This window comes from Saccopteryx bilineata, chromosome 3 (genome assembly GCF_036850765.1).
Source record: "Saccopteryx bilineata isolate mSacBil1 chromosome 3, mSacBil1_pri_phased_curated, whole genome shotgun sequence".
NCBI lineage: Eukaryota > Metazoa > Chordata > Mammalia > Chiroptera > Emballonuridae > Saccopteryx > Saccopteryx bilineata.
The window spans coordinates 50,351,743-50,365,912 of record NC_089492.1 but is presented as its reverse complement, the minus strand read 5'-3'; the positions used below and the strand labels follow the sequence as shown (position 1 = coordinate 50,365,912).

General features: G+C 36.6%; 1 protein-coding gene across 4 annotated transcripts in view; it reads left to right on the top strand.

The window, feature by feature from the left end:
• Positions 1–14,170, top strand: part of PCMTD1 (protein-L-isoaspartate (D-aspartate) O-methyltransferase domain containing 1) — an 89,786-nt gene that overhangs the window by 36,166 nt on the left and 39,450 nt on the right. The window lies entirely within an intron of this gene.

Sequence of the window (14,170 nt, the reverse complement as noted above, 5' to 3'; positions counted from 1 at the left end):
TGCAATGCAAACTATTATGATTTCTATGTGTGTAGTTGAGTTAACCCTTTGAGTAGTATCAACGTTCATGTATGTCCTTGTGCCTCCTGACCATCCAGAGTACAACCGTAACAAAAATCTTTTATTTTAAAAATATGTAAGGCAACATTAAAAAAAGACAAATGGTCCCTGACCGGTTGGCTCAGCAGTAGACTGTCGGCCCAGCGTGTGGAAGTCCTGGGTTCGATTCCCAGCCAGGGCACACAGGAGAAGCACCCATCTGCTTTTCCACCCTTCCCCCTCTCCTTTCTCTCTGTGTCTCTCTTCCCTTCCCACAGCCACGGCTCCATGGGAGCAAAAGTTGGCACGGGTGCTGAGGATGGCTCCATGGCCTCTGCCTCAGGTGCTAGAATGGCTCTGGTTGCAGCAGAGCAACCCCCCAGATGGGCCGAATATTGCCCCTTGGTGGGCATGCCGGGTGGATACCAGTCGGGTACATGTGGGAGTGTGTCTGTCTGCCACCCCCCCCCGCCCCCCTTCTCACTTCGGAAAAATAAAAAAACCTACTTTAAAAAAAGCAAATGGATGTTCTTCTTTCCATAAATTTTGTTATAAAAAAACATGATTTTAAGTTAATAAAACTGTAACTGGAACTAATTTCATTTCTTGAAGAAAAAAAAACTCACTCCCAGGGGTTAGCAAGCATGAAAAAAACTCACTACTCAAAGGGTTAAACTGAAGCACAGAGAGGTTAAATGACTTCCCTGAAGTCAGCTAGGAATTGACAGCTGGAAAACATGGAATGTGGATGGAAAAACATGTCTAGAAAAAAATCTGTAAAACATGATGTTGGATTGAGAATTAACAACTATGAATCTTTTTTAAGCCACTTAGTATTTATATTTACTTGGGTGCTCACAGACTGGTGGGGGTAGAGAGACAAAAAACACTTCTCATCCAATATGATATGTGCCAAAGTTGATGTATGTGCCCAAGTTACAGGGATAAAACTGGTTTAAAATTTAATTGAGAGTGATGGGGAATCATTAAAAGATTTTAAATGGAGAATCTCTGACTATACTCAAGGGTAGCTATGTCTCAAAAATGCTAGAACAGTCCTAGTTTATTCCTGTGGTCCTAGCATCAATATTAATAATATCCTTTTCTTTCCCAAAGTATCTCAGTTTGGATAGTAAATTATGTGGTTGCATATGACATTTAAAGCATTTTTAGTCCCAAAATTTCTCTTTCTTACACACTATCTAGCTTACTTTCTTAGTCATGGAATCTGCAATCTACATACTTCTTTAAAAAAACAATAATAGAGCACTTTCCTCCCACAATTGCATCAGTTCTTGATACATAATAACTGCTCAAAATAGTAGCAAATTATTTTTACCAAGAAAGTAATTTAGCAGTTTATATTTACATTTGCTTCTGCCATCCTGAGACAGGAGTTTCTCAGCAGATTGGAACCCCAGACATTTATCATTTTTGTCAGCAGCGCCTCTTTGAAAAAGAAATCTGGGGTTAGAGACAGTCTCCAAATCTAAGGAAGTTAGTGGGGGCAGTAGTTAGAGCTTCTTTTCAAAAATTACTCTTCTTGAACCAGTGTATTTCTTGACAAGTTCTGGCAAGTTGAGCCTGGAGTCCAGGCCTTATACCAGGAGTCCCCAAACTACAGCCCGCGAGCCGCATCCGGCCCCCTGAGGCCATTTATCTGGCCCCCGCCGCACTTCCGGAAGGGGCACCTCTTTCATTGGTGGTCAGTGAGAGGAGCACATTGACCATCTCATTAGCCAAAAGCAGGCCCATAGTTCCCATTGAAATACTGGTCAGTTTGTTGATTTAAATGTACTTGTTCTTTATTTTAAATATTGTATTTGTTCCCTTTTTTTTTTTTACTTTAAAATAAGATATGTGCAGTGTGCACAGGGATTTTTTCATAGTTTTTTTTATAGTCTGGCCCTCCAACAGTCTGAGGGACAGTGAACTGGCCCTGTGTAAAAAATTTGGGGACCCCTGCCTTATACCATGTCCCACCAGCCTCAGAGCACCTGTTATCCTGTCTTCCACTTTTTCAACCCTGTCATCTGGCTCCTGCCTGAGGGAGGTCAGTCTAGCCAAATGCCTGGCCGGGGAGAGGGAGTAATAATTAGCATCCCTGCTAGCTGTGAGATGGACCTCTTAAATTTCATTTCTTAGTCCCAGTTTCCTGTGGCCAGATGCATTTGTAGGTTGACCTCAAACTGTATTGTATCTTGAATGCCTTATTTTAATCCGTACCAGAGATCATTGTGGGAAACAGACCCATGTATAAATGATCCACGATGCACTAGATATTTTCCTCCTGTTACTAGGCTCTCGTGGGTCTTTAGTTATGTGTATGACTATGGTTACTAGATGTTCAGAGATTTACTGTGAGTGATCCTGCACAGTCAAGACTCAGGTATATACGTTCCTCTCTTTTTGATGAGAAATAATGTATTTTGTGAGAAAGATAAAAGCAAATTAAAGAAGGAAAGGAAGGACTGAGCCTGTAAAACTATGATTATAGCTAATCTTACAACTATTGAGTTTCTGAGGAACTTTGTCTTTTTTTTTTTAACTTCCCCCCCCTTGTTTTTTTGGTTTGTTTTGAGAGCATTTAAGTCAAGGAAGGGAGGATACATCCATAAAAATCAGTTAAAACTAGACCCAAAGACCCAAAGAAGGATTCTTATGTTCTTCCTATAATTATCTGTGTGTGGTGAATTAGATTTGGCTCTATTGTTTCACAGTGGCCTTATTAACAGAAAGTTCTCTCCTTATTAAGTAACTATAACACCATGGCTCTGAGCCATGTTTTCTCTCTCGGTCACAAGATGGGGATGACAGGTGCTCACCATTGGCAGTGGTTCTTATCTGAGGGCACACTGTAATCTGGAGGAATCCAGGCTGAGGCAGGGAGAGCAGGGCATCAGTGCTTTGATAATACAGATAAGAAAGCTATCCCTTGAGGAATTTCCATTGACATTCTAGAAACACACCTGTGGAAGTTGGGTTACAGAGCTTTTGTTGTTCGGTTAGAGGAAATTAGATTTATCCTAACTTAAGGAAATTTCTTGTATTTAAAGTTCATTTAGTTCAACCAGGCAGTGGCTCAGTGGATAGAGCATCAGATGGGGATGCTGAGGACCCAGGTTCAAAACCCCAAGGTTGCCAACTTGACCACAGGTCCCTGGCTTGAGCGTGAGATTGTTGGCTTGAAGCCCAAGGTCACTGGCTTGAGCCTAAAGTTGCTGGCTTGAGCAAGGGGTCACTTGCTTTGCTGGAGCTCCCTGGTCAAGGCACGTATGAAAAAGCAGTCAATGAACAACTAAGGTGCCGCAGTGAAGAATTGATGCTTCTCATCTCTCTCCCTGTCTGTCTGTCCCTATCTGTTCCTCTCTCTATCTCTCTGATTCTCTCATCACACACACACACCCACACACACTAAAGTTCCTTTAAAGCAGTTATTCAAAATGTAATTTTTTTTGTCCCAGACCTGGAGAATGGATTACCTCATTTTGACCCCTTTAGTTTTTACATTGAAGGTTAATTCTTGTTTTCACTTGCTTCTCATTAAGAGTCTTCCTAGAACTAAGAAATTTCACAAAGATTCTTGTATTTAATTGAATCTCTCAGTTCTGTCTTATCATAGCTAGGGAATCCCATTGAAAAACAGGGTGTAAGAAAAGAAGCCTCTCAAGTTTTCTACTTCCCAGAGTTTATTTAAATGTAGAACTATGATGACAAATTATTCTGATTATCTTTCTCACATAGGTAGGTATGGTTCTTCTTTATTCTGATCATTTTTGTTTAGGGATTCACTATAATATCAAGGTCCATCCAACTTAATGACTTTCTTAATCTCTTATCTAGTTGTTGAGTTAATAGGAGTGACTGTGGAGAGACTGCCAGAATCATTCCAACACTGTATTTTAGTACCTCAGCACTATATATAATAGTTAAGCTATAGGTTGCCTTCATGTTTGGTCTCTATACTCTTCTCTTTCTGTTTTTATCAGAAGACATGAAATTGTTCTCATTTGCTACCCTTATGTTGCCTTTGACCGAAGATATTAATGTTTTCTCTTTCATTTTAGTCACATTCAATTCAGTGAGCTTTAATAAATTTGCAGAATTTGCAAGCTATTGCTATTATCTAATTCGGGAACACTTCCCCCCAAAACATCCCCCATACCTAGTTGCATCCACTCCCTGTTCGTACTCCAGCCCCTGGCAAACACTCATTTACTTTCTGTCTCTATAGATTTGCCTTTTCTGTACATTTCTTATAAATAGAATTAAGCAGTATATAGTCTTTTGTGTATGGTTTCTTCACTTAGCATTATTTTTCAAGGTTCATCTATGCTATAGCATGTGTTAGAACTCCATTTCTCGTACAGATGAATAATATGCCCTAATAGGGGCATAGCACATTTTGTTTGTCCATTCACCACTTAATAGACATTTGGGTTGCCACTTTTTGGAAATTATGAATGATGTTGCTATGAATATTCATGTATGCATTTTTGTGTGGACATCTAATTCCTCTTGGGTGGATTTCTAGGAGTAGAATTGCTGGGCTGTATGGTATGTTTATGTTTAATTTTTTTAAAATTAAAAAAAGAAATTGCCAACCTTTTTTGAAAGTGACTGCACCACTTTCTAGTCCCATAAACAATGTAAGAGGTTCCAGTTTCTCCTCATCCTCCTTGATGCTATTTTTTTTTTTTAATCGCCATCTTAGTGGGTATGAAGTGGTTTCTCATTGTGGTTTTAACTTGTACTTCTTTAATGACTAGTGATGTGGAACATCTGTTCCTGTGCTTTTTGGTCATTCCTGTATCTTTTGCAGTGAAATGCCTATTTAGATCTCTCATTTATTAAATTAAGTTATGTTAGTATTGAGTTACAAGTGTTTTTTATATATTTTGGATACAGTCCCCTTTTAAAAACTTTTTATTGGGTTTAGGGGAGTGACATTGATTAATAAAATTGTACAAGTTTCAGGGGTACATTTCTATAGTATGTCACCTGTATACTGTATTGTGATCTCACCGTCCCAAGTTAAGTCTTCTTCCATCACCACGTATCCCCCCATACCCTCTTCTACCACCCCAAACCCCCTTCCTCGGGTAATCAATCACTATACTGTTGTCTGTCTATGAGCTTTATTTATCTATCTATTTATTTATCTCTTCACCTTTTTCACTCAGCCTCACAACCCCCCTTGATTCCACATGAGTTAAATCATACAGTATTGTCATTCTCTGACTGGCTTATTCACTCAGTATAATACTCTTACAGGTTCATCCATGCTGTCGCAAACGGTAAAATTTCCCTCCTTCTTTAAATTAACTTGTTAGTAATACTGATTTGTAAGTGTTCTCTATGTATATTTTATAGTCCCTTTATGAAATATATACTATTCAAATATTTAATCATGCTCTTTTAGAAAACTCTCTTGGCTCACTTTAGGCCAGAGAATCAGGAGATCCATAGTGGTGTTTTGCTTTCATCCCGTGCCTCACTGTTTTTGTTTTTTGTTTTTTTTATTGTATTTTTCTAAAGTGGGAAGTGGGAAGGCAGATAGACAGACTCCCGCATGTGCCCAACCAGGATCCACCCGGCACACCTAGGGGGGGGGGATGCTCCGCCCATCTGGGGGCGTTGTTCAGCTGCATTGGATCCATTCTAGTGCCTGAGGCGGAGGCCATGGAGCCATCCTCAGCGCCCCGGTGAACCTTGCTCCAATGTAGCCCTGGCTGTGGGAGGGGAAGAGAGAGACAGAGAGAAAGTAGGGGGGAAGGGTGAAGCAAATGGGCGCTTCTCTTGTGTGCCTTGGCCTGGAATTGAATCCAGGACTTCCCCCTGCCCCACTTTTATTGGTAAGACAGAACACATTGTGTAGGTTTCCAGGGTTCTTTTTAAGGTAGATTATATTTTCTACATTAACCAAATCTCAGTTTTCCCTCTATCCTCCTTTTTCTGGGAGTCAGGTTAGGGGAGGAGATTCTATTTTTTCTTTTTAGAAATTATATATAAATGCTGTTTTTGGTATATGCTTTGTTTGGGACTAATGTGGTTTGAAAAAAGCCCTTCCATTTGAGCTACTCACCATTTTATGAAATCCTTAGAGCTATTTATTTTTTTAAAAGTTTTCCTTTTCTGTCTTTTTTTTCAAGTGAGAGGAGGGGAGATAGACTCCTGCATGCGCCCCAACCGGGATCCACCTGGCAATTCCTGTCTGTGGCTAATGCTCTGTCCATCTGGGGCCATGCTTGCAAATGAGCTATTTTTAGCGCCTGAGGCAGAGGCTGCACAGAGCCATCCTCAGCTCCCAGGATGATGCTTTGCACCAATTGAGCCATGGCAGTGGGAGGGGAAGAGAGAGAAAGAGCAAAATAGAAAGAAATAAAGGAGAAGGGGTGGGGTGGAGAAGCAGATGGTCACTTCTTCTGTGTGCTCTGACTGGGAATTGATCCACACGCCAGACCGACACTCTACCATTGAGCCAGGGTGCTTCTCATTTTTTTAAACTATTACTTTTTAGTCCTGGTTTGGTTTTTATTATTATTGTTACTATTATTATTAATTTTATTTATTTTTAGTGAGAGGAAGGGAGACAGACACAGACTCCTGGATATGCCCCAGTGGGGATCCACCCAGCAAACCCACTAGGGGGCGATGCTCTGCCCTTCTAGGGCCATTGCTTCATTGTAACCAGAGCCATTTTAGCGCCTAAGGCAGACAGCATGGAGCCATCCTCATCACCTGAGGCCAACTTGTTCTAATTGATCCTTGGTTGCTGGAGGGGAGGAGGAGAGCGAGAGAGGAAGGAGAGGGGGAAGATGGAGAAGCAGATGGATGCTTCTTATGTGTGCCTTGACCAGGAATCGAACCTAGGATATCCACACGCTGGGCCAACGCTCTACCACTGAACCAACAGGCCAGGGCAAGTTTTTCATGCATATTTTTTCTGCATATATACCCCGTACTGAGTTGCCACCACTATTCTACATCTTAATAGTTTTTCCCCTCTTTACTCCTGGTTGTGGGGTGAAAATCATTACTTTTAACCATCTTATTTATCTGAAAATCAGTACTCAGATTATTTTGTTTATGGATATTACTGCTAATTATTACAGAGCAAAAAATAGGAAATAGTAAAAATATACTAGGAAACAGTACATGTTTTTGACATTTTACAAAGTTTTTATAGTAGTATTTTCTGTTTATATTTCCATGTACTATTCATAGAAGTTCTAAGGCAATTCCTTCAATGATGTAAAAATTCTTAGATGGTTCCCTTTGCATCTTGAGTTTTTACCTTAGGGATTAACTATCCCCAGTTTGGATCGTCCATGTACCACATGCAGTCGGTATTTGCAGATTTGCCCACTTGCTAAAATTTATTTGTAACCCTCAAAGTTGGCTAGTGGGGCTTTCAAGATTATTTGTGCACATGCGTAGAGGAGTGAACAATTTGAGTCTCTCTGAGTGTGTTCCTTCCTGCCGTCTTGTTTTAGCTGTCTTACTGAGGTAGTCACAGGGTGGAGACAGGGTGGGTAATGCAGTGCAAGCAGCTCTGGCTTTGGGACCCATTTCTGGACTCATTAGTGACATGACCTTACGCGCTCTCATAACACTTCTGATGTTCATTTTCTCTTTTATAAAATAAAGAAAATAGACTACCAATGTGAGGTTTTAGGATTTAAGATTATCGTCTATTTCAGACATGTATATGTACATATTCCACTAATAGTGATGATTTAGCATTTGCTAATTGTTAGCAGGACTTTATACAACATAAACTACCACATAATTAGTATCAGTTATATAGTTCAGAAAATTACTGAATCTTTTCTGCAATTCTCTCTTTATGTATGAAGTAATTTGTGAATCTCTATCACCCAGAGGAGAAGCTGATGTCTACAGAATTTTCTTTCTCTTCTCATACAGTCTTACCTATGCTGGCTTGAATGTTGGACTGGGCGCCTCAGGTTAAAACCATTGCTGCTTGGGCTACTGGAGTTCTTGGTCCCTTCTGGAAACTACCTTCACATTGTCTTTGGGTGACTCAAAGGTTAGCCCATTTACCCTCCCACACCTTTGGCTTTCAAAGATTCTTTCCCTGGGTCTCAGATCATTTTGCATTGCCTTTGTAAACACTTTCCCTGTTCTTTTATAGAAGCTTCCTTTGACTTTAGCCTGCATTGAAGGGTGGATCTTTTGTCTTCTTGTAATATTCACATTCAGAGGTTTCACAAGTTTCTAGTATTAAGGTCTGTCCACTGAGTTCTTCACACTCTTGAATCTTCCAAGCTGCACTAACAAACAGTATTTAATTTTGTGGTGCTTGCTGCAGCATTATTTCTTCAGTGGACACAAGATTCCAAAAGTTCAACCTGTCTCCAACTTGTTATCCTTTCTTACTTTGTCCCACAGAAGACAGCAATTCAAATTTTTTTCTTCCTCCTGTGTTCTCCATTTTGGTAAATGGGACTTTTTTCAGCCAATAATTACTCAGATTCAGAAACCTGAACATCAGTCTCTTGTCTTTCTTTCATAATATTTTGTGGAATAGGCAATAAAAGCATACTTTGAAAGATTTTTCTTTTCTCCCTCTCCTTTTTTTAATCTGGTTGCCTCCCCACTTCAAAAATAACTTTATAGAGCCCTCAGAATGCCTTCATGTATGCATAATATAGTTGACCCATGAACAATGTGGTGGTTAGGGGCACTGATCCCTATGCAATTGAAAATCCATGTAAAACTTTTGACTCCCCCAAACTTAACTGTAATCCCTCAGTATCTGCAGGGGATTGGTTCTAGGATCCCACAGAGACCCAAAGTCTGTGGATGCTCAAAATCTCTTATAAAATGACATAGAATAATGACATAGAATTGGCCCTCCCCCTCTGAGAATTTCCAGCTGCAGATCGAAAATATTGTTTTCAGTTTGGGGTTGGTTGAATCCATGTGTGAAACCCACGGATACAGAGAGCTGGCTGTATATTTATTTTAAAAAATCCATGTGTAATTGGACTCATGCAGTTAAACATTGTGTTGTTCAAGGATCAATGATATATGATGTTTAGAGAGATTATAGTTGAAGTCAGCAGAATCATCTTGGGTTTGTAAAGGAACATATGTATTGTATTTTAGAAGATTTCTATCAAACAGCCAAAATTAAATTTATTTTGAATGAAATGTACTTATCTGTAAGATTTACTTTTGTGGAATGCCTCATTTCATGATAATATCAGATAAAATAGATTTGATATATACTTAGTGATTTTTGCTAGTATACTTTTATTTTTAAATCAAGGCATGAAAAATATACATTGTTATACTTTGTGTATATTATTTGTCTCAGCCTTGTGAGTCTTTTAAATTTAGGACTATAGCTACATTTATATACTGTATTATTCTTTCAAAAGTAGTTTTTTAATTGACACTCTGCCAGCTACTCAGGATATAACAGTACATAATAAACATCCCGTACCCTTGAAATTGTGTATGTCATTTCTGTACTGACAATAGAAGCATTATGTCAGTTATATTGGACATGCTTCATTTAGTTTAGTAAATATTTATTGAGTATTTATGTGCATTGATCACTATATTGGCCTAGATTATCTTCCAGTATTTCACAAGTAAATATACTACAGAAGGAAAGAACTGGTGAATATAGATTCCAGGGGAAATAATTGCATTAAAATGAAATTTGGATCAAGTTCTAAAGCTGTTTAAAATTTAGCTTTTAAAACTATTCTTTATTGTTATTGTTGAGCTTATTTTTTCCCCTCGGTTTATTGAATTTGATTTGGTAGAGACTTATCTCTATATCAGTGTTCCAATGTAGATGTATGAGATAGTCATAAGTTGCTTTGGACGTATTAGACAAGTATTTTCAGCCTGTTGGGTGGAAATAAGTAAGTGAACTGATTGTGATGTCTGTTCTTTGTATTTCAACATTTTATACATTTAGTTTGCATAGAAGTTTGCATCCATCTCTGTAACTGTTTAACATTTGCAGATTTTGTGTAAACATATTTCTGAAATTGAAGTATATAAAAATAGCACATCTTTATCCATAAACTCATAGGAACTAGAGGGGCTAGAACCTGAACTTTCTGGTAAATTTCAAGACTTATTTCATGAGGCCTTTTCTAAACCTGTAGAGAGGAGAACAAATCTTTCCAACCAGCTTCGGAATGGTTAAGCTATCATGGGAAGGTTCAGGAACTGTTTGACAGTTTTGCCTTTCTTTAATAATGTGTCTTTAGTGTGAGATATACTACAGTGGAGAAACCATAATAAATTAATTATATCTTAAATGGCAATACATTAGATTAATTTCTCTTTAGGGAAGTGATTACATTGAACCTTTTGCTGACTCCTATTTCTCTCCTTTTCTTTCTCTACCTTTGCATTATTTTCTGTTTCTACATTATGTCTCACATTGTTCATGGAAAAAAGAATCAAACCTATTTTTTCTTTTTTTTACCTGTTATTTATCTCTGAATTCTTATCAAGTTATTTAAAAATCTCCTCAAAGATGCTTAATTTTATATAACTAAAATTAGTAATAAAATATCATTGTACCTTTTACATATATATTTTAGTTTTCACTGAGAAACTATTACTTTTATAGAAGTCAAATAAGTGGTTAAGCTACTCCCTCTTGTGGTAAATACTTAGATTTTATCCAAAATGATTTAATTTAGTTATTAACTCTTGATATCACTTTACCAATGAAAACAGATTTGGATAGTGCAAAGACATATTAAAAATCATTTAGATTGCGCTCTGTAATAAATAGGAGGGTGTGGCAGTTTTGCAGTGGTTGCCTGCAGAGCTTGGGCACACCCTGAAACATTTCCTCTACCTTTTTGGGGAGCGACCCAAACATTTTTTTTTTTTTAAACATGAGAGAGGGAAACAGAAAGGGAGAGAGATGAGAAGCATCCACTGGCAGTTGTGGCACTTTAGTTGTTCATTGATTGCATCTCATATGTATCTTGACTGTGGGGCTCCAGCTGAGCCAGTGATCATTGCTCAACCCAGCAATCTTGGGTTTCAAACCAGCAACCATGGGGTCATCTCTATGATCGCACACTCAAAGTGATGAGCTGGCACTCAAGCTGGCGACCTTGGGGTTTCGAACCTGGGTCCTCAGTGTCCCAGGTCTACACTCTGTCCACTGTGCCACCACCTGGTCAGGCAAATTTAGTCTACTTTTAAATGTAATTTTAAAACTCCCAGGTTATTCTAAGATGAAATTAGGGTTGAGACCACATATACGTTATAGTTTTGCTTCTATAGCTAACCTGTTTTCTGTATAAGGAAAGGACACATAACGATTTGTACCCGTCTTATACTTTATAGTATATGAAGTTCTTTTACATAATTTACATGATTTTCCTAGGGACCCATTTTACACAGTAGGAAAGACTTCAAATGGTAGGTGACTGATCTCAGATTATGCAGTCATTAAGAGGAGGAATCAAGGTTGAACACTAAGACATCTATGTGCCCTTAAAGCCACTTTATTACCACTCCACTGTGTTTAGATTTGAGTTCTCAGTTGAAATAGTGGATCTTGAATTAGTTCATCTTTAGAGCTCTTCTAGTTATGTATTATGAAATACTTTTTGCTTGAGAGTGTATGTTTTGTAAAAATGAGCTTGACACAGAATTCTGAAGTTACTGAGAACTGCATTCAAATGCCTTATGAAGGTCTCAGATTTCTTTGGCCTGCCTCATGAAGGCTTCTATCCTGCACTTCACAAACAGCCTTTCAGGGTACTTCAAAGTAGGGGGAAGCTTGAGTATTGTGTATAATATGGGGTTAACATAGATGTAAATAAGAATTGTAGATATTGCGTGGATACTTCATACTTGTACCTAATAATTTTTTACCTTAATGTATAAGCTTTGATTACTGAGTGACAGGTAATAAATGAGTTAGATTAGAGCCAACAGCTATAAAAGAAAAGCAGTCACCACATTTTATGATATTGGAATTTTTTATATTTGTATTGCTCTTAAAAAATGGACTATTAAAAGCAAATTCTAACATATAAGATACCTAGTTTTTTTCTAAGTGTTTTGTTTGAATAAGTTATGACTTGTTATGTTTGTTTTCTCTTTAATATTTTGCCATTAAAAATAGTGGTCAACTGTTACAAGTTTCAGTTTTTTAAAATATGTATTACAAAAATGAAGCATTTATTATTTCATAAAAAATTTCTTCATGTTGATAAGTACAAAATAATATTAGGCTATTAAATACAAAGTCAAGTTTATGCTTCATCTGTTAAATTATATTAGAAAATGTTACTGTTTCTTTTGGATACCGTTTTATTTTTCCTATTGACAGCTTGTACCTTTCTATTAGAATTATTTATATTGTTTATTTTAAAATCTTTTACTCTTTTATTTTTCTTTGACTCCCTCATTTTTTGGTTGAAAAAGTTATACATGCATACAGTTAAGACACACTTTAGATAAGGATAAAAATGTCTCCTTCCTACCCTAGACCTCTATTTCCTCAGAAGCAGCTATATGTTTCTTTAGATTTCTGTGTTTGATATTTCTGTTCTATTAAATACAGATGTAAAATACAAGTTGTAATTAACTACACTACATTTTTATTATGCATTTGATGTATTCTAGTTGTATATTGCACTCCAAATAAATGAAATATTGGCGACATTTTTAAGTTCTGCCTTTTATTAATGCATTCTCTTTATTATTTTCAATGTTAATTACCAGTTTATTTGATATCTCTTTGTTATTTTAAAATTAAACATTTATTTCCATTAAAATCATAAATGGTGTTTGCACTACAGATTAATGTATAATATATTTTGTATGTTTATGGTATTGTCAAATCCTTTGTATATTAATGAATTTGTCTTTATCCTGTGTCAAGGTGATGTGAAAAGGTTTTATGAAAAACATTCTTAGGACATTTTCTTGAGAAATTTTAAACCTTATTTCCAAAAATTGCCATCTTGTTAAACAATAAGCAGAAAGTTGCTTTCGGCAAGGAAAAAGAGACCATTGCGTCTTTGGCAAACAGCTTGTGCAGTCCCTTTTGACCTAAAGCTGTGAAGTTCAAGCTTCCTGTTAATAAGGAGCCTGTTTGAAATATTGAACAGAAGCCTTCATTTCGAGACTCTTTCCTTGACACCTTTAATATAGTGCTTATGCATTCAATCTAACAGGAAATGTCAAATTTCAGCAGTATTCACCTTTGTTATTTGATCTCTTAACTTCTGTTATGTTTTACTTTCAATGGGTCACCATAGAAGGGTAATAAATAAGAAAATAAGGTTAATTTCATACAGTGTTTTTTTACTATGTACTAATATTAAGTAATAGTAGTTTTTTTTTAAATGAGGAGAACTTTATTCAGTTTTTCTTAACATACTTTGTTTCCTTAAAGAAATTCAAGTTTTGAAAATATTCAGATTCAATACTAAAGTGACATGACTACTTCTCTATTTTTTGCCACTTTGGTTTATTTTTTGATAAAAGAAATTTTATTTTTAGTCAGTTTTCCTATGGCAATAATTAGGGATTATAAGAAGTCTTAAATGATATTGGATGGACATTCTAGTTTTAGGTAAGACCAACAAGCAGTTCTATAACAAGGAAACAAAAAATGAGAAAGTGTTTAAGCTTGTATCAATCATAATTATTTTAAAACCATTGCAAAGGAAATTTTATCTGTTGTGGTTTAATGACTTAAGTACCATTTAATTTAATCTTTTCACCTGAATATATTTTTTCAGTAGAATCAGTTTTCATTAATAATCAAATACAATATGATAGAAATGTAGTAGGTGAAAACATTATCTGATTTTGGCTTGAAGATAGCATCTGAACATTTTAGGTTAATTTTTGATATTTGGGTAGTTTATAGATTATAAACCATTTTTCATGTGTCCTCTGAACTTTTGAACATAATTGGTGAGCAATGGTTTTTTTTTTATTTTTAAATATCAATATATATTTTTAATGATCTTCATTAGGGGGCACATTCAGTTAAGTAGTTCCTAAAATGTAAGATGAGTAAATTAGTCCATAGAAGATACGAAAAATGAATAACATACACAAACAAAAGCATACACACCTTTTTCTAGGAGAA